At 34.5% G+C, this 18332-nt stretch overlaps 2 non-coding genes across 2 annotated transcripts; one reads left to right on the top strand and one right to left on the bottom strand.

Moving 5' to 3' along the window:
- Positions 1 to 2957: 2957 nt before the first annotated feature.
- LOC116548890 lies at positions 2958 to 3064 on the bottom strand. The gene has a single exon (XR_004267601.1). It is a non-coding gene; the product is annotated as a U6 spliceosomal RNA (small nuclear RNA).
- A 14923-nt stretch (positions 3065 to 17987) lies between these two features.
- LOC116548862 lies at positions 17988 to 18128 on the top strand. Its single transcript, XR_004267575.1, has one exon. It is a non-coding gene; the product is annotated as a U4 spliceosomal RNA (small nuclear RNA).
- The last annotated feature ends 204 nt before the right edge of the window (positions 18129 to 18332 follow it).

Raw genomic sequence — 18332 nt, 5'->3', positions numbered from 1 at the left:
TTTTTTTTTTTTTTTTTTTTGAGACAGAGTCTCGCCCTGTTGCCCAGGCTGGAGTGCAGCGGCACCATCTTGGCTCACTGCAACCTCCACCTCCCGGGTTCAAGCCATTCTCCTGACTTAGCCTCCCAGGTAGATGTGTGTGTTTTGAGGAATCCTGAGGCCTAATCATGCCAATTCCTTTTATAAAGCATTTGATGTAATCTGATTGCTATAGCTTTCTGAAAAGTAGTACTTCGGTGGTATGGTTAATGAAAACCTATAAGAATCTGAAAGAAAAGGGTTTGAAACCTTTTGTCACTTACTGTATGACAGACTTTCAACATTTCTGAGCAATAATTTTATTACCCAAAATAGAACTAGTGATGTACTTCACAGGCTTATTGTAAGTATCAAATAAGATAAATAACATCATTAAGTTGTTTTCTTATTACTGAGTTGTGAAAGTTCTTTGTGTTTTCTGGATACAAATCCTTGTCAGATATATGTGTTGCAAATATTTTCTTCTAGTCTTTGATCTTTCGTTTTCACTTGAAGAGCAAAATTTTTAATTCCGATGAAGTCTAATTTATTGGCTTTTTTTCTTTAAAAGTGTGTGAGTTTTATGTCCTAATAGGAGATCACCAAGACTTTCATTTGTGCTTTGCTATAAAAATGTTACAGTTTTATTATTTACATTTAGGTTAATATCCATTTCCAGTTCATTTTTGTGTTTTAAGGTAAGGGTCAAGGGTCCAAATTTAGTGGGTTTTTGTTTTGATTTTTGCTTATGGGTATTCAATTTTTTCATACTTTTACCTGAAAAGATAACCCTTTTCCTCATTGAATTACCCTGGAAACTTTGTCAAATATCATCTAGTCATGAAAGTGTAGGTTCGTTTCTGAACTCCATGATGTTTCATTGATCTCTATCTTTACACCAACACACTGTGTTTCTCATTCTTGTGTATAATAAGTCTTGAAATCAGGTAAAGTCATCCCACTTTGTTCTTTTTCAAAATTGTTTTAACTATTCTAGAGTTTATTTCCATTTCTATATAAATTTTAGAGCGAAATATTTGGGATTTTAATGGTAATTTTGTTGACTGTATAGGTCAATTTGAGCAGAATTCATACCTTAACTCTAGGAGTCTTTTAATGTCTTTTAGCTCTGTATCTGCATTTATTTAGATCGTTAGTTTTTCTCAGCAATGTTCTGTTGTTTTCAGTTTATATGCTGTGCACATTTTTTTCCAAAATTTATTGTATCTCTTTTGATATTATTATAAGTAGTATTATTTTATTACAATTTCCAAGTGTTTGGTTTTGTATATAGAAAAATAATTAATTTTGCATATTGACTTCATATCCTGAAATTTTGCTAAATTCATTTATTACTTTTTGTGCCTGTGCTATTAATTCCTTAGAATTTTCCACCTTGATAATCATGCCATTTGTAATTAAAGATAGTTTTATTTCTTCCTTTTAAATCCACGTGGCTTTTATTTCTTTTTCTTGATTTATTGCACCTTTGAGGACCTGTAGACACAAAAATTAGTAGAAGTGATAAAAATGGGAATCTTTGCCTTGTTCTGAATCTTAGAGGGACAGTATTCAGTCTTCCGTAATTATGCCTCATAGTAATTACAAGCTTAATAAAGATTTTCTTTATCTGTTTAAGGAAAAGTCATTCTGTTCGTTCTACTACTAGTGTGCTGACAATTTTTATCTGACTAGATGTTGCATTTTGTAAAATACTTTTTGTGCAGTTGTTGAGATGACTATGTAGTTTTCATTTTGTAATCTCTTAATATAGAGAATCTCAAATTATATATTGGATATATAATTACACATTGAATATGTAATTTAATATAAATTCAGTATGCATGTAATTCAATATGAATGTTGGTTTATTTTTTGAGGAATTTGTCCTTTTTTTGGTTTGTGAAACTTATTTACAGAATTTCTGTACAATTTAAAAACTCTTGATAGGTTCTGTGGTGATGTCCTCTTTTATCATTGATAATGGTAATTTGTATTTCATATTATCTTTCAAGTCTGATCAGTCTTGCTGGGGACTCTTCAATTTTATTGATCTCAAAGAATCAGGTTTCAGTTTCATTGACTTTTCTCTTTTATAGTCTATTTTATCATTTCGTTGATTTCTTCTTCTATTCTTATTATTTCTTTTTATTTTTCTTACTTTGGGCTTAACTTACTGTCTTTTGCTGTTGTTGCTTCTTAAAGTGGTAGTTTAGATATTAATGGTGAACTTTCCATATATACAGATATAAATATAAATATATATATATATATACATAATGTTATAAATATCTTTCTACACACTATTTATGTACCACACATTTGATATGTCATGTTTTTATCTTATTCAGCCTAAAATATTTTCCAATTTCCTTTGTATTTCTTCTTTGAACCATAAGTTACTTGAAAATGTATTGTTTAGTTTCCAAATATTTAGAGATTTTTCATTTATTTTAATGTTATTGATTTCTAATTTAAATTCATCATGGTCAGAGAACATGCCTTTAAGTTTATTGAGACTTGTTTTATGACCCAAAATATTGTTAATCTTGGTAAACATTCCATGTCATGTAAAAGCAAGGTATAATTTACTCTTTTGGCTGAAATGTTCTATAAATGTTAATTAGTTCAGGTTTGTTCATACTGTTTTTCAAATATTCCATATTCTTACTAATTTGCTGTCTAGTAGTTTTATCAATTATGAAGTGGGGTTTTTTTCCAACTGATTATGTTCTATTTTTATTGATCGATAGTATTTGAACAAATTTAGTAAGTATATGTTATATTATATGCATAGAGTGTGTAATGATCAAGTCAGGGTATTTAAGACATCTACCAATACAAGCATTTGTCATTTGTTTGTTTTGAGAATATTTAAAGTCCTCACTTCTATTTTGAAATGTACAATACATTATTGTTAACTTTAGTTATCCTACTCCAAAAATATGAAATGCTTCACTAATTTGCATGTCACCCTTGTACAGAGGCCATGCCAATCTTGTCTGTATTGTTCCACTTTTAGTTTATATGCTGCTGAAGGAAGCACATTTTCTTAGTTGCAACCTCCTGAGAGACCCTGAGTAAGAACCACCTAGCTAAGGCATTTTTGAATTTATGCCCCTCAGAAAATGTGTGAGATAATAAATGTCAGTTGTGGGCACTGATAAGTTTTGGGTTAATGTGTGATCCCACAATAGAAAACTAATACAGCTCTTATTTTAGAATTGAATGTCTTTTAATTGAATTGTATCTGCTTTATTGGTTTATTAGTTTATTAGTTATATTGTTTGTTATGTTTTGTTTTAGCAGTTGTTCTATGCTTTATTGTATGCATGTTTGACATATTATTGTCTACCTTCAAATAATATTATATCACTTCAAGCACAGGATAAGAATATTCAAGTATTATATTTCTGTTTTTATCACCTGAATTTTGTGCTTTTGTTGTCATATATTTTTTATGTGTATAATAAACTCAAAAATAAATTATTATTTTTATTCGTTTATTTACTTTTTGAGATGGAGTTTTACTCTGTCACCCAGGCTGGAGGGCAGCGGTGTAATTTTGGCTCTGCCTCCCAGGTTCAAGCGATTCTTGTACCTCAGCCTCCTGAGTAGCTGGGATTACAGGTGCACTCCCAAGCCCAGATAATTTTTGTATTTTTAGTAGAGATGGGGTTTCAGCATGTTGGTAGGCTGTTCTGGAACTCCTGGCTTCAAGTGATCTACTGGCCATAGCCTCTCAAAGTACTGGGATTACAGGCGTGAGCCACCATGCCCAACAAATTATTTTTAAATAATTTTATTCTTATCCCATTTCTTAAATAGAATAAAAATATTTCATGTTTACCTATCAGCATATTAATGATTTCTGGTTTTATTCATTCCTTAGCAAAGATCTAAATTTCTTTTTGTCATTATCCGTTTGCTAGAACATCCTTTAACACTTCTTATAATGCTGGTCTAAGAGTGATCAGTGTTTGTTTTCTTAAGAAGCCTTTATTTTGCTTTTATTTTTAAAAACACATTGTGATGTTTATACAATTCTAGGTTGACTTTTTCTATTTTCTTTTTATTTCTTTTCTGTGTCACTCCACTATGTTCTGGATTGTATTATTTCCGATGATATGCCGATGCATTGTTTTGGTCTTCAATTCACAGTGTATCTTTTCCTGGCTATTTTCAAATATTTCCCCTTTATTACTAGTTTTCAGCAGTTTTATTATCATGTGTCTTTATGTAGTTACTTTCCTATTTCTTGTGCTTTGGGCTGATTGAGCTTCTTGAAGATGTGGGTTTATAGTTTTCAAATTCGGAAAAATTTGAAGCATTATTTTTTCAAATAATTTTTTTGTTTCTTTATCCCTTTCCCCTCTGCTATTTCACTTTACATGTATATGTGGTTAGTTAATATTCTTCTATATCTCTGTCACGCTTTGTTGATTTTTTCAATTATTTTCTTTGGATCTTAAAAAAAGTAGTTTTTTTTTCTATATCTTAAAATTGATCAATCTTTTTTTCTGCATGTCTAATATGCTGGTAATTCCATAAAGTGTATTTCTTATTTTACACATTGTATTTTTCATTTCTTGATAAAATAAGTTTGATTTGGATGTTTTTTAAATCTTTATTCTTTCTTCATTATGCTCATGCAATTATCTATCTTTTGTAAATAAGCTAAGAATAAAGCTTTAATATTCTTATTTACTAATTACATCATGTTTGTAATTTATGAGCTACTTATTTTGCTTAATTTTTCTCCTTATTAAAAATTCTATTTTAATACAGTTTGTATATATGGTAATTTTTGGATAGATTATAGACACAGATTTTCATGTTGAATTTCTCTTTTTTCTGGTATTTACTTAAATAATTTTTGGTTTTGCTCTAGGACACAGTTAAGTTACTTGAACAGTCTGATCCTTTGACTCTTTCTTTTCAGCTTTCTTAGGTGAGTTCAAAGTAGCTATTTACGACCAATTTAGCCCCACTACCAATGCAATCCTCTTCTCAAATCTATATTCAATGTCCTATGTGCTTAAAAATCTTTACAGTCAGGCTGGTGTGAGCACAAACTATTTCTGACCATAGTTCGGGAGACTGATTGCTCATCTGTCTTTTTCTACTGTTTTTTTTTTTTTTTCTCTCTCAGTTTAGTAGTTTCTCACACATATCCAGTAGTCAGCAGGCAGCCTAAGATTTGAGTAGAACCCTCTACAGCTCTCTAGAACTTTCTCTACTCTCTGTTTTTGTTTCTTCTCTCCAGAACACTTCTCTAAAAATTTTAGTCACGTCAAGGAAGCCATTAGACCTATTGAGGTCTCCTTTTTTCACTTTGTGTCCTGGAAATGTTCTTCAGGAAATAATCTGTTCCCTTTGCTCAGAGAATACGCTTATGTGCTACATATAACATATGTGTTATCAATGTTTTTTGAAAAGTTTTGAAGTTGGATGCCTCAGACCAGTCCCTAGGACTGTGATGGACAGAAATTCCTAGGTTATTTTGACTTTAGTTAAAAGCAACGTAATGTTCTCTTATGTTCTTATCTAGTAACCTACAATGATAAAAATTCTACACAGATAAAATAGTCTCTTCATTAAATAACTGAGTTTTTAAAATTCAAAAACATTAACGCCAAACTATATTATGTATTAGCACAAATAATTCAGATGAAGAGAAAAATTAAATAAGTCAACTTTGTTGCTCAGGATATAGGGAAACATATTTTTATCCTTTCAACAGAAACTTTGGGATCCAGCATACACTCTTTTTGGTATCTCTCCCTGGGAGTAGCATTATCTGACAAGATGCCATATTGCCAGAGTAAAAGCAACAGAATCAGCCATGTTTATTGTAAATCAAGCAACACATCTAGATGATTGATTGACGTTTTCCACTGATTACCCTGATGTTTTGGTGATTTGGTAACATGACTATCTTTCAAAGAAGTATTCCTTTCAAATAGCTACTCTGAACATTAAATAGAGAGAGCAGCAAATGTTGGCCACTATCTAAATGTCTTGGCACGTATGGTTCAGTAGACAGCACAGGTGAACCATATTTTATCTATTATCTGAGTCATTCAAAAACCCTTAAATCCTTTTTAGTTTAAAAAAATACTCAAGCAATTGCATTTGTATAGATCTCATCTAAGTTCTCAGTCTGTGAACTCATTTGGTCACTGTTGAAAAGCGGTTCTAAAAATAACCAAAAGCTCAAAAGAAAAGTGATTGAAATCATAAGTAGATATTTAGATATACCAGAATCAAGTCACCTATTCTTTTTGATCTGCTTGTTAAGTGGAAGCTTTGATGCTATATCTGTTGCCTCTTTTCAAAAGGCAGACAGTAAAGGAAATACAATCAGAATTTAATTCTCATGAATTTTACTTCATGGGTTACCTAGGTAACTCTACCAGTTTTCAGTGATCCTTAAAACTTACATTTTTATCTAGAAAGAGATAATAGATTATATACATTTGAAGGTTTTATAATGGGTACCTTAATATCACTAGCTTAAAAGAGTCTGCAGTAATATTTTGGTTCATACATGAATATTACTTTGTGAATGAATTATTTATACAATTATTAAGCACCTACTGTGTTCCACGCCCTATACTATGGTAGACAATTCTTACTATATTTTATCGCTCATTTGTTTATGATTTAGAATTATGTATATGTATATTATACATGTTGCAAATGCCTTTCAAATAATATGTAGTTTCATCTTTTTTATTTTATTTATTTTTTTGAAATGGCGTCTCACTCTATCACCAAGGCTGGAGTGCAGTGATCTCAGCTCACTGCCACCTCCATCTCCCAGATTCAAAAGATTAGTTCCTCAGCCTCCCCAGTAGCTAAGATTGCAGGTGCCCAGAACCATGCCCAACTATTATTTCTATATTGTGTAGCGATGGGGTTGCCATGTTGGCTAGGGTGGTCTCGAACTCCTGATTTCAAGTGATCTGCCCACCTCAGCCTCTCAAAGTGCTTGAATTATAGGCATGAGCCGCTACGCCTAGCCTAGTTTCATCTTTTCTATTCTATTTCATTTTTTCCAGTTATGAACATCAAATTTATTTTTCTCAATATTTTTTCTGAGTCAATTTCATGCTTAAAAACATATCATACATTGATCGTTATCTGAAGAATAAAGTTAAAACTACTCATCCTTTAATTCAAAGTTTTCTCCAAAATCTTTTTTAATGGATAAGTGAGCAAAAATGTTAAAGATCACTGATTTAAGCCACAGTCCTGTTGGTTCTAACCTATGCTCTCTACCACATTTTCCATAAGAACCCAAACAAAACATTCATCACAGTCAAACTATTTTATTTGTATTTTTCCCAAGATTAAACAAAGACATTTATGCCCTCTAGGAATGTCCTCCCTATTGTCTTCTTCTTATTGTAACCTTATTTTTCCCTCAAGAAAAATCAAACAACATTCCTTCAAACAAACATTTGTGATATCTACCCAAAGTGTTGTTTTCTTAATATGGACACAAACACATTATCACTTACTGTGTATAATACCGGCTTATATTATTGTGGTCCATAATGTAATGGCACTAATTTCACTAATTTCACAAGCTGTATTTTAAAACTACTCTAATATTTTATAGTCTGATGAAGTTTTATCTCTTCATCTAGAGATAAAATAATTTATACAAATAAAATAATTTTACTGTGATGAATGTTTTGTTAGGGTTCTTATGGAAAATGTGGTAGAGAGCATAAGTTAGAACCAATGGGGTTTTGAATAACAGATAATGTATAATAAATTTTTAAGCATGGAATTGACTCAGCAAAATTGTTGAGAAAGATTAGTGCCGCATCTAGATTGTATGCCCTTGTGAGAAAGGAGTATGATCTTAGACAGTTCCGCCTCTGATATCACCCAGAACAGTACCTGGCACAAAGTAGGCTACCAGTAAGCATGTTTTTCTTTTACTTAGTATGGCAGCTGGAACCGTAGAAACAGTGCTGAACTGAGAATCAAGTTTGGATTTCAATTTTGAGTCTCTGGGTTGTTTCCTGTTAGAAAACTCAGATTTTTCTGGGCCTGCTTCATCAGCTGTATCATGAGAAACTTAATGACTTGATCTGTAAGTCTCATTTTGGCAACAACAACATGTGATTGATTTCAGTTCAACATATGCTGGAGTCAGAGAAACTTGTATACCTGTACATGAAAATTTGAAAGGATTGATTTTTCTCACGTAGCAAGGAGAATACAATCGGTATTCCAGGGCTGACCCAAATCTCTTCTCTCTTTTTGCTCTACCATCTTTAGCATTTGATCTTCTTCTTCTTGGTCACAAGATGGCTGCTGTACTTTCAGGCCACTCTTTCAATCTAGTCAGGCAAAAAGGGAGAATATAAACAGCAAAATGTAAGTGTCAGCTGAACATTCCCCTTTTTATTATCAAATCAATAAATTTTCTAAAAGCCCCAACTATTGAAAATTTAGGGAAAATCAGTTTCTAGTTGAGCATTGCCATTTCAGCAAAGTTAATCTCTGTCCCTTTCTGTCTGTCTGTCTGTCTGTCTCTCTCTGTGTGTGTGTGTGTGTGTGTGTGTGTGTGTGTGTGTGTGTGTGTCCATCTGTCTTTCTACATAATGGAGAAATGGGGGATAAACAAATAGCAACTTTCATATTGCTGTTGCATGAATATCAATATCTTTAAATCTTTACATTTTGGTAATTAATTACTGCAATGAAGCATAGAGTCTGTAAGCAAATAAGAGCCAGTAAAACATTTTGATGAGATAAGTTAAAAGACTTTAGACATTTTAGTTTTAGGATATACTACAATGTGAATGTGGCCTTGATCTTTAGATTTTCTTCTCCAGAAGGCTCTATTGTATTTTTAAAATAAATTAACTGATATACATTGTAACTGCAATAATTCACATTCATTGAATGAGTTTTGACAGGTGTATACATTCATGAAACTATCACCAAAATCAAACCTTCACATCACCCGCTCCACATTCCTCCTGTTCCTTTGCAGCTCATTTTATTCCTCACCCCATCTCAGATAACTACTAATCTACTTTTATTTTTAACTATAGATTTATTTACATTTCCAGAGTTTTATATAAATTAAACATTGAGGATATACTTTTTGTGTCTAATGACTTTCCTCAGCATAATGATTTTAGGATCCAGCATTCTTGTTACATGTATCAATAGTTCATTCCTTTTTATGGCTAATATTCCATTATATGGCTATACCACATTTAATTTATTCACTTCTTGATGGACACATTGTTTCTCTTAACTTTGGTTATCATGAATAATGTTGCTATACACATGCATATGCAAGTCTTTCCATTGACACAGATGTTCACTTTTTCTTGGCCAAATATCTAGGAAGAGAATGTATGAGTTGTTTGGTAAAGGAAATGTGACATTTAAAAGTCTGAAGAAATGTTTTTTAAAGTGACTTTGGCCAGTTTACATTCCTACCAGCAATTTATAAGAATTTGAGTTCTTCACACTCTTGCCAACACTTGGTGTAGTCAGCCTTTACTGTTAGCTATTCTGAGGGAAGTGGAGCCATTAGATTTTATATATTTATTTTGATTAAGTCATTTCACTGATTTATTTCTAATGATATTTTTCTATGATACTTGAGTTGATTGTCTTGGGTTTTCAAAATAGACAAATCATATCTAGAAATAATGATAATGTTGTTTCCTTTTTAATTATATAACTCACGTTTTAATTTTAAATCATAATGGACTATTAGAACTTCTGGACATATAATAAATAATATTAGTGATGGTAAGCATATTTCTTCTATTTCTGATTAATGGCAGTACCTTTAGTGATTCAGCATTTGGAGTAGGCACTTTTCATCACATTAAATAGTAAGGTTTTAAAAAGTGTGGCCAAAGAGGCTTTTTTTAAAAAAAAAAAAAATCATAGCTGCATGACAAATTTTGGAAACCAGCCTTTTGGTATCTCTTGATATTATTTTCTACCCAATTTGATTCAAATCTCTTGGATGAGCTCTTTTTGAGTAAATATTATTTAAAATTTCTATTTGTTAGCATTTTATTTATAAATTTATCATAAGTAGTCATAAATGATATTGATCTTTGTCAGGTCTTCATATCAGTGTTGCACTGTCTTTATGAAAATCAATATAAAATCTTTCCAACTGTGTTTATGCTCTGAAATAATTTATACAGCATTGAAGTTATTATTCCTTTAGTATTTGGAAGAACTCATCACATTAACTTACATATGTTTTTGGAAGAAAATCTCCAATAACCTTTCTGAATGTATTTCATAATGTTTCATCTATTAAGGTCTTCTGTTTCATAAGTCTATATTGGCTCCTTCCACCCCCATCTCCCCATTTCTCTGCTTTGTCTGACAGACACAGTCATTTATTTCATTGCACAGTTCAACTTAATAGAACAGGGCATTATTTATACACCTAATAATTTTTAAAATTCCAATATTTGTGATTAGGCCCATTTCTGCTTCCTAGTCTACTGCATTTACCTCCTCTTTTATTAGATTAGATTATTTATGTGTTGCTATTTTTTATTTGTTGGTTAATTTGGTTTTGTAAAAAATACTACTGGATGTGCAAATTCATTTAATATTTTTGCGTTTTTAAAACATTGCTCAGTTTTGTCTTTCTTTTTCCATATGTAACTGCCTAATTGTAGCATCTGTTCAGTCTAGAGTGTCCCTTTTATGGTCTCTGCTCGTGAGCAATGGAGATTAGGTGAAGGAGCTATCAGAAGAATGGAGCACAGAAAAGATATCACTCCAATCTTTTTAGTCTTATGCTGTCATTTTTGAAGCTAGACTCACATGTTTTATCTGGCGCATTTCATGTTTTCTAGACTTTAACTTCCACCTTGCACTGATTTTTTCATTCAACAGATATTTTTAACAGCATTTATTAAAGCATTTATTAAGCTACAGGCATGGTAGCAATGGGAATCCAGGTTTAAGTAAGCCAGGCAAATTCTCTTCCTTTAAAAAATTGATGGTCAAGTCAGGAAGGAAGGAAATCAACCAGTGATGATAATAAAGTGTAATGAGGAGTGAAATTGGGAAAATACAGGGTGCATTGGGGGACCCCCAAGAGAACATTTACCTAGATCAGAGAAGACATGCTTTGTTTCCGATTGTTGTTCTAATCATTCATTTCCTGTAATGGAAGAAAGAATCAGCCCATGGCTCCAGGCTGCCTTTTCGAGGAACCCTGAGGCTGTGCAAGATTAAGTCATGTTTCTCATCCTCAGACTATTTCGGTTTAATCACTTGATGGGAGAGGAAGAGCTGAATCAATAATACCAATTAATAATAATGTTCATGTTTCAAACAAATTCCTGAGAAGAATAACAGTAAGATTATAGTTGTGTAATAACCTACCCTGGGCTAGCATCACTGACTCCATTTTAGCTGTAAACTCCAACCTGGCTTCCTCCTCCTTATCACAGCCCCTTTGGGTGCCTAACTGGGTCATGCTGCACTTAGAAGCATTGAAGCGTACTGTTCTTAACACTGGTAACCACTGTGCCACATCCTGCTTGGCATACCTCCCCACTGCTATTGTAAGAAAAATTTCCCTTTGATCATTGTACAGAAGGAGCCTGATCACCCCTCTTCTTGGTAATTGTATGGAAACCACCTGTGCCTGCAGCTCCTTCCTCTAACCTGCTTTTCTGCTTCTGTAAAATTCCACTTCAGCTAGGTACTCCCCTCCCCTACCTAAATGAAGGTATAAAAAATAATCAGGGCCGAGATAATTTTGAGTATTAGCCATCTCTCCGTCGCTGGTTAATTAATAAAGGACTCTTAATTTAGAATTCAGAGCATGGCGCGTTCCTTCTAACTCGCTTGGTTACAACAGTTGCAGGGAAATTAGCAAAAAAGCTAAAATTAATAAAATTAATTAAAAATGACTATCTAGCCACTGGATCTGTGCTTAAACATAATTTGTAAGAGACTGTTAGTCTTCAGATGGATTAAATTGGGTTGACTGTGTGAGTGGAATGAGGAATAAAGCAAAGACCACCACATCCTCCTTCTACACAGCATTACTGCTCTTACTGAGCAATCAAGACACTTAGAATTCCTCAGGAAACAGATGTCCCAACATCTGCTGCTAAAGATGGATGCAGCATTCATCAGTGGTGTGGCCAGCCTGTCATGAAGTGAACCAAGTCAAATGTGGTGGTGTCCAAAATAATGAAACAAGCTTTAATCCAGGGGTGTCCAGTCTGGTGGACTCCCTGGGCCACATTAGAAAACGAATTGTCTTGGGCCACACATATAATACATTAACACTAGTGATAGCTGATGAACTAGAAAAAGTACTGCCAAAAAATCTTGTAACATTTTAAGAAGTTTATGAATTTGTATTCAAAGCTGTCCTGGGCCTCATGATGTCCATGGGTTGGACAAGTACAGAAAAATCAGGTTATAGAAGTGATTATTTAGCATTGGGGGATTTGCAGTGAGAAAAAACACTCATCACTCTTTCTTCTACATTCTAAACCTATAGAGAAATAACTATAGCAGCTGGGTGAAATGTAAATTACAGTATTACTTTATTGTTGATAAAGACGAATTCGAGAAGTCAACTTAAGTGGGGTCTGCCATAACGTCTTATAACTCTAGGCTTTGGGACTCTATGGGAATGGATGAGTGTGCAGAGCAGGTCCTGACTTAGACCACAAGAGGAAGATCACATGGCCTTGGGACCATTGATGGGGAAAGCCAATGGCAAGGGTTTGCTTCTCAACAGCAACCAATAAGTCCATAGAATGCTGTCCATGGCAAAAAAAAATGAAATAATGAATATCAGGCTCTCATTATCTTAGCAATCAAATGAATCCTTCCTGTTTTTCTTGGAAGGCACAACTGTGGGCTTAGAAGTGTCAAGAGCCACTTGTCCCCAGTGCTTCTCTGAAAAGACGGGAAAATTTTATTGTATGAATGACTGAAGAAGAGGGAGAGTATGTGAAAAAGTTTAAACATATGTAATATAAGCACATAGCTCCTGAAAAAGTACTAAAATAGAAAGTCAACATTTTGAAATACATAGTTCAGTTGAATGAGATTATGAGTGATATTCGTTTCCATATTTTCTAATCGTTCTCCAATAATCACGTATTTCCTGAATAATTGAGAGAAAAACAACACCGTTTGTTTTTAAATATATTCACAGTGAGGGCTGATATTTTGAGTTTTCCTATAATAAAATAGTTCCTAAAACACTCTGCTTGGCAAATAGAAGATATAAATTCCAAAAGGGTAGGAAATAACAGTCAACCACAAATCAATGGATAATTATTTGATACCTACCATAAGCCAAATATAATTTTATGTGCTCAATACTCTGGTGAACAAGAGAAAGTGTCTTCCCTCTGAAAAGGTTTTGTTCTAGTAGGGGCAAGCACCAAACATACGAACAAACAAACAGAAAGCATAATTTCTGATATGATAACTGTTCAAAAGAAAATACAGCCAGGTTAGGTGAATATCTGGAGGTCTGCTATTCTATGAAGAAGTAGCTGCAGATATAAAGTCCTGACAGTTAGGGTTAAAAACATCTGACAGTAGGGGATACACAGATAACACAGGGAAAGAGACAATATGGAACAATAAAAACTGTCCTCATATGTAAAGTATAGGTCCCATCTGAAAGGTGGAGTACCAGAAATCTGAGTCTACTCTTTCTGGATTTTTAATTTTTTTTTTCATAAGAAACTAGAAACCCATATTATTGAGAAATGTATCCCAATTTTTAAATGTTTGGAACTAATTCACAGTATTTTGGGCCAACATATACAAAAGCACATAAAGATAGATCTGAATTAAGTCAATAGGAGCAAGACCATTCATGAAGATGATGCAGAGAAAAAATGAGCAGACTTTGTCTATTTCAGAATCTCCCTACCAGACATCCTGAGCCCAATGTGATAAGATCTTGTTGTAAAGATCATCTTCAATTTTTACCTATCCGTTTTCAAGCTTTGTAAACCACAGAGCAGAAGGAATCCTAGGATCATAAAGTTCATCCTAGGGAGTAAACATCAAAGACAGTTGAGGCCCAAGTAGATTAAGTGATTTGACCATTGATCCACCACTGGGAAATGGGATTCAAATGTCCTGCCCAGAGCCCTTTCCACTGCACAAAAGTGTCTGTTACTTGTCTTACCTTCTTTGATTCAGGCTGTGGATAATATCCCGACATACCAGATGTTGTCTTGATTTATTTTGTTTCCTTTTCTTATTCAGATAGCTGAAAGGGTAAACTAAATAAGTACATCTCAATTATGTTCAAGAATGACAGTGATTATTGGCATAAATGATTGAATATTCAATAGTGGGATATCATTTGAAAGAATCATAAAACAATTTGTGTAGGTATGAGTGCATTACATTATCTACACAGTAATTGAATCTATTTTAAAATGGGACAAAAACAAAAACATCTACCACTTCAATGTTGGACATTTTAATACAAATTTTTACTTTACACGATCTTTACAACAAGATCTTGTCACATTGGGCTCAGGATGGCTGGTAGGGAGATTCTGAAATAGACACAGTCTGCTCATTTTCTCTCTACGTTGTCTTCATGAATGGTCTTCTTCGTGTCCTCAGAGATGGCTTTTTATTACAGTGCCTGATGGCAGAGGAAAGTGACATAATAGCTAGTGAAAAAGTGTAGAGGATCGAGAAAGAGAGCGCTCAACCTAGGCAAAAAAGCACTCAACATTATTTTGTTGGTAGAAATTTCACAATTATGTTTTATTAATAACTGATGTAAATGTTGGTTTTCTAGTAAATCCTGTTAGTCTTATTTTTTGTTGTGTTCCCTTTTTTTCAAATGAGTGAGAGAATGAAAACATACACAACAAATTGTACTTACCATGAGAGAAAACATCCATCTTAAAAATAGTTTATTTAGCATTTGAATATCCTGCAGGGATGTAACTATTTTGTAGTGAGCAGGAAACAGGCAGGCTAGCAGGGCTGGAGCAAAGAGTTTTGGGAGAACATCAATGGGTCTTTTTTTGACTCCTGACTGGTCTTATTATGAAAAGTCAAGAAATGGTGAGACATGTAATTCAGGAGATTTGACTTTTAGTACCACTTGCTTAGAGGTGTGGTGTTGGTTTTGTTCCCAAATATTTTGCATGGTTCCTTTATTATTCACACAGAACCAATAACAATATAAAATTTATTTCCAGACCAAAACTTTAAAAGATAGAAAGTGCTGGCCATGCAGTGGCTCATGCCTGTAATTCAAACACTTTGGGAGGGTGAGGCGGTCGGGTCACTAGTTCAGGAGATCAAGACCATCCTGGCCAACATGGTGAAACCCCGTCTCTTCCAAAAATACAAAAAATTAGCTAGGCGTGGTGGTGGGCGCCTGTAGTCCCAGCCAGCTACTTGGGAGGCTGAGGCAGGAGAATCACTTGAACCCAGGAGGCAGAGGCTGCAGTGAGCTGAGATTGCGTCATTGCATTCCAGCATGGGCGACAAAGGAAGAGTCCATCTCAAAAAAAAAAAAAGAAAGAAAATGCTAAACAAATGCCTGATTACCAAATAATTTCAATTTATATGAAGACTCTTAGATGGGGTGGTTATTGGAAGTTTATTCTTTTTGTTTTGTTTTGTTTTGTTTTTGTTTTGAGATGGAGTCTTGCTGGAGTGCAGTGGCACAATCTCAGCTCACTGCAACCTCTGCCTTCTGGGTTCAAGCAATTCTCCTGAGTCAGCCTCCTGAGTAGCTGGGATTACAGGCGAATGCCACCACGCCCGGCGAACTTTTTTTGTATTTTGTTAGTAGAGATGGGGTTTCACCATGTTGGTCAGACTAGTCTCGAACTCCTGGCTTCGTGATCCTCCCGCCTCATCCTCCCAAGATGCTGAGATTATAGGCGTGAGCCACCACGCCCAGCCTGCAAGTTTATTCTTTAATCAATGACCTAAATTTATTTTCTTAGAATTTATCTCCAATGCCGCTAGAACAGTTACCTATGTTAAATGTGGCAATTTATGTTAAAGCACTTCCATGAGTACACTGCTTTGCATATATATAACAGATGGAGCCCTTGCTGGTTTAGTGAATTAAAAGAAAAGGCTGACTGGCTGCTACATGCATGACCTCCCAAATGAGCCCTATGTTGGTTGATTTTCCATAGGACAGTATGATCAATCTACCTATCTATCATCTATCTATTTATCTATCATCCATCATCTTTCAATCATCATCTATCATCACATATTTACAATGAACTAAGATCTAAACTTATACTACCCAAGCTCTCAAGAGATTGATGTAAAACCAGTTTATTATGCATTTAAGTTTACTCAACTGCAATCTATAACTCCCTTCTCCCTTCTCGCTAATAGATTACTACTGCCTGAATGTTGGTTTCCCTCCAAAATTCATACATTGGAATTTAACTTCCTTTCTAGTAAATCCTGTTTGTCTTCTTTTCTGCTATGTCCCAATTTTTTCAAATGAGTGAAAGAATGAAAACACACACAAGAAATTGTATTTACATTGAGAGAAAACATCCATCTTAAAAATAGTTTCGCATTTAAATATCCCACAGGGTTGTTACCATTTAGTTGTGGGCAGGAAACAGGGAGGCTAGCAGAGCTGGAGCAAAGTGTTTTTTGGGGACATCAATGGGTCTCTTTTTGAATCCTCATTGGTCTTATTATGAAAAGTCAAGAGTTAAGAGATGGGGCCTTGGGAGGTGATTGGGTCATGAGGGCTTCTCTCTCATGGGTGGGATCAGTGCCATAACAAAGGTATTAAGGGAGTGCATTTATGTATTTGTGCCCTTCTGCTATGTGAGGATGCAGCAACAAGATGCCATCCTGGAAGGAGAGGGCAAGGCCTCACCAGACATTGAAACTGCTGGCACCTTGACCTTAGACTTCTCAGCCTCCAGAACTGTAAGAAAGAAATTTCTATTATCTACAAATTACCCAGTTTGTGGCATTTTGTTATAGCCGCAGAAATAAATTAAGACATAATAGAAACAGAAGTCTCTAGTATGAGCTTTCCAGGAAGTTTATGCCTTTTTTTTTTTTTTTTTTTTTTGAGATGGAGTCTGGCTCTGTTGCCCTGGTTGGATTGCAATGGTGTGATCACAGTTCACTGCAGCCTCCAACACTCAAGCAATTCTCCCACCTCAGCCTCCCAAATAACTGAGACGACTGACCCGCCACCACCTCTGGCTAATTTTTTAAGTTATTATTTGTAGAGACAAGGACTTGCTATGTTGTCTAGACTGGCCTTGACCTCGGAAGCTCAAGCAATTCTCTCACCTCAGCCTCCTGAGTAGCTGGAACTACAGGTGCACATTAGCACATCTGGCTAATCTTTTAAACTTATTTGTAGAGATAAGGTCTCACTGTGTTGCTCAGGCTGGTCTTGAACTTGTGGGCTCAAGTGATCCTCCCACCTTAACCTCCCAAAGTACTGGGATTACAGGTGTGACCCACCATGCCAGGTCAGTTTTTGCTTTCTTGATTAAAGGAGATGGATTCAACAGGCACCTCTATTTACTTTCACCTTTAACTTTTCTCCTTTTTTTTTCTGCTTGGAATAAGGATACGATGCTTGGAGGTATAGCAGCTGTCTTGAGGCCCATGAAGTTACTCATACAAAAACAAAAGCCAAAAGAAATATAGAAAGAGCCTGGATACCTAAGACAGTGCTTCTTAGTCTATCTGTGGTTAAAGAGAACTTAACAAAATTCAACCTATTGTGGACTAATTAAAATACAATAAAAATAAATAAAGGCATTCAAAATACTTGCTCCTATGTTTTATTAGATTCAGAAGACATTAAATAATTCTAGCAAATTTTATCCAAGTTTCTAAATGCTTACTCCAATATTCTGTTTTTGTCTTATCTGTGTTACTTTGCTTGGGTAACCATAAAAAAATACCATAGCTCTGCACAGTGGCAGCATTGTAGCCAATGACGTTTATCCGAGGCGCGATTATTGCTAATTGAAAAATTTTCCCAATACCCCGCCATGACGACGTGAAAAATAGTTGGCATTGGCAATTTTTGGCAGTCTCTATGGGGACTGAAAAAAAAGAAAGAAAAAAAATACCGTAGACTGTGTGGTTTAAATAATAGAAATTTATTTTGAATAGTTCAGGAGGCTGAAAGTCCAAGACCGAGGAGTTGGAAGGTTGAGGTTTTTCTGAGACCTTTCTTGAGGCTTGCAGATGGTCGCCTTCTTGCTGTGTCCTCACATGGCCTTTTCTCTGTATGTGCACATCCCTGG

Source organism: Sapajus apella, unplaced genomic scaffold (assembly GCF_009761245.1).
Source record: "Sapajus apella isolate SASKATOON/1434 unplaced genomic scaffold, GSC_monkey_1.0 scaffold5, whole genome shotgun sequence".
Taxonomy (NCBI): domain Eukaryota; kingdom Metazoa; phylum Chordata; class Mammalia; order Primates; family Cebidae; genus Sapajus; species Sapajus apella.
The sequence above is the reverse complement of the archived record's forward strand: the minus strand, read 5'-3'. Positions and strand labels throughout refer to the sequence as shown.